Source organism: Sinocyclocheilus rhinocerous, unplaced genomic scaffold (assembly GCF_001515625.1).
Source record: "Sinocyclocheilus rhinocerous isolate Xijiao unplaced genomic scaffold, SAMN03320098_v1.1 scaffold1681, whole genome shotgun sequence".
In the NCBI taxonomy this organism is placed as follows: Eukaryota; Metazoa; Chordata; class Actinopteri; order Cypriniformes; family Cyprinidae; genus Sinocyclocheilus; species Sinocyclocheilus rhinocerous.
In genome coordinates this window covers 104,805-108,229 of record NW_015651499.1, presented here as the reverse complement: position 1 = coordinate 108,229, position 3,425 = coordinate 104,805, and the positions used below count along the sequence as shown (strand labels likewise).

General features: G+C 39.7%; 1 pseudogene; it reads right to left on the bottom strand.

The window, feature by feature from the left end:
* Positions 1–1,322: 1,322 nt before the first annotated feature.
* LOC107713005 (sphingosine kinase 1-like) overlaps positions 1,323–3,425 on the bottom strand; it is a 4,048-nt pseudogene continuing 1,945 nt past the window's right edge.

Sequence of the window (3,425 nt, the reverse complement as noted above, 5' to 3'; positions counted from 1 at the left end):
TGCGGGCGGGTAGACACTCGTGTGTGTGTGTGTGCGGGATGCGGGAGAATAAAATGATTCACAGGACTCCCGCAAAATAGAAATATCTAAAACAAAATAAATTGTTATTCATCTATTGCACAAAAGCAACATGAACTAATATAAAATATAAACGATTAACAGGTGCAAGCGTATGCAGAGTTTATATTGTGTAAGAAAAATACTAATATAGCTACAAATACTAAGATAACTATAAATTATGAGTAATTACATTGTGATTTATATGCATTGTGAAGCTTACATCACAAGCACAAAGGATTGACACTTCTTGCATGAAATTCACAAAGGACTTGCATCACAAGAAATTACTTATAGTTTAATTGTTAAAAATATCATTTTTTTCACAGCTATCGTTTGGCTTCAGAAGATTTTGATTCATTCTCTGGGGTCATACACATTAATGTCACGATCACTGTTTGTGTTTTTTAGATGCCAAACGAGTGGCAACAATTTTATGAATATCACAGTGATTTACTTCCTTAATCATGTTTTGTGTTTATCTGAAGTAATCAAGTCATATACATTGCAGTTGGCATAAGGGTAAGTAAATTCTGAGATTTTTTTTTTTTTAGGTGAACTACCCCTTGAAGAACATTGTGATGCTCAGTCACCTAATTATTCACTCCTTTCTTGTTAACTAGAAAACCCAATTACTTTTACACACATCTGAACTGTCTGGTCTTGTCTTGTCCTGCATTTCTGTTAAGATTGTGTTAATCACAGTTTTTCCTCCTCTACTGTAACAAACACAAAAATAGTTCATTAACCAACATGTTCATTTTCTGACAAATTTAAAAAGTGTTTCCAGAGTGTATGAGCACTAGCTTTTGCGATGTGCTATATTTTGTCACTAACATTTTGAAAATGTTTTCTCTCTCCTGACCCGAATGTCTTCTCAGGCCAGAGCCATCAGAAGCCTTCATAAGGTTTTTTTCAACTATTGGTTTGGTTAATGTGTTCCTCTCAGACTTGCACTTAGTCTCATGCCAGATTCAAAAAAAGTGGTGTCTAAGCCACAGAAGAAAATGAGCCCTTCCACTGACACTCAGATATGGACTAGTGTCATATAGACATCAAAAATTTTAATGTCAGTGGTACCTTAGCTGATTTCAGAACTATGGCACAGGGTAATATTTTCTATAAATAACTTGAATTTCATTCGATTACAATTTTGTTTGTCTCATTAAAAAAACGATTACATAGCTACAAAAGACTTGTGATACAATGTATATTGCAAATGTGCTACTTTTATTTATTTTATAGCTTGATAGCCCCAGTCCCCTTCTATGCTCATTATACGTAAAAGAAAACAACTGCCAGCACCATATTGGTTTTGTCACCCAGCTATGAGTCTTGCCAGGCTGCCATGAATTTGTGCCTGTACCGGTCCATAATCTACCAGCTCTCCATCCATGGTAATGATCCCTTTGGGTGAGTATGGTTCAAGACGCAGAGCCTTTACTTTAACATAAACCACATGGGGGCAGTTTGTGTTAAGATGACCTCCTTTTTCCATAGCTAGGAATAGGTGCAGGAGAGATCTGCGAGAGATACCTGCCTTCACATAAATCAGGTGGATTATGCCATCATCGAGTCTGGAAGCAGGTGCATCCAACATGTCTTCTGCAAGGTGGGACTGGTACATGGCCACAACTAGAACAAAATCCTCATCTTGAACCACTGTCCGGTGTTTTGGTACTGGCTGGTTGAGGGGGTTGAGTAAGAAATCCGTAGGGCCAAGTACAGCCAAAGATGATGGGTTGGATTGTTTTGAATTGGGAGTGTTGTTGGAGTTGCTAGAATTTTGAAGAGTGTGACCAAATAAGTAATTTGAAGGACAGCAGGAATCAGAGTTGGACTGGGGCAATGTGTGGCTAAATGATGCAGTTGAATCCACCAGACTAGGCCGAGACATGGGGTTCTCTATGGGTAAATAAACTAGTTTCCCTCTATAAACCCTTAGCGAAGCCAGACGAACCAGGGTTCCCACTGTAAATCGGGCAGCTCCCACATGGCGATACTTCTCACTTTCAATGTCTACATCAGCCACAAAGCCCCAGGCCAGAGACAGGACAAGAACAAGCATTGACTGGAGGCCATGCAGACAGATGTGAGGTCCAGTCTTGACACCAGGCCTTTACATAAGAAAAAGCCACAACTGATCAACAGCTCCTCACTGGACACAGCTTGTAACCTGGAAAACAGCCACAAGGCACATTAGTCACCATAAACCTATGACAAAAGCTTCTCTATCATGCCTGTACAGTAAGCGCACTGATGATATGGCTGTCTGTTTTTCCCAATGAAATGCTATATTTGTTGAAACTTTAGTTTTTTGTTGAAGTTTTTTAGCTACTGAATGTTACGAATTTCAGGTTGGCAATTCAGTTCACCTTCAACAGAAACAATTCTTATGAAATTAGATGCACACTGTACGATTTTTATGGTCTTTTACAATGGTTGTCTGTCAGACTATTTAATATGACCGCTGTGAGATCTTGGGTAAAAGCCATGGCACACTACACAACTGCAACAATTTCTTTAAGCATATGATTTATCACACAGGTTACTAGATGAGTAAAGTCTGACAAATTTTAATTTTGGCTTGGCAAAGCCAGGTCTGAAAGTTTCAAATAACTTTGAAAAACGTGAAGTGTGAAATGTAAAAAAAAAAAAAAAGTTACTAACATGTCTTAACAGTTACCATTGTATAAAACACAAAAAGCTGTATACCCTTTGAGCTGATAATATATTTAGACAGACAGCTTACAAAGGATTTCAGTACTTTGGCTTTGTCAAGCCAACATACTGTAATTAATCAGCCATCGAAGAATGCCACATTAAAGGAGTCATATGATGCGATTTCAATTTTTCCTTTCTCTTTGAAGTGTTACAAGCTCTTGGTGCATAAAGGAGATCTATAAAGTTGCAAAGACTAAAGTCTCGAATACAAAGAGATATTCTTTATAAAAGTTAAGAGTCAACCACGCCTACCTAAAACGGCTCGTTCTAACACGCCCCCACATACCTACGTCACTATCTGGGAAGATTTGCATAACGCCGCCCAAATGTTCACGCAAAGAAAGAAGGCGTAACTTTTATTCTCGCTGTAGTATTGTTGTTGCCGCCGCCATGTCGTGAAGGCGCTGTGTGTTTCGTTGTGAAAGCGAAACTACTTTGTTTGACCTTCCAAAAGAGGACGATATCCGCTACATGCCTGGAGCTGATCCGTGCTGGTCGCTGAGGAAATACATCAACTTAGTGCTGTGGATCGCCGGATCGGCTTTCACCGTGGACGAAGCGGAGTCCAACCGGAGTCGTCACATGTCCTTCCGGACGCTCCTTCGTCGAAATCGCCGGCCGCGCCGTTCTCAAGCCCACCGGCC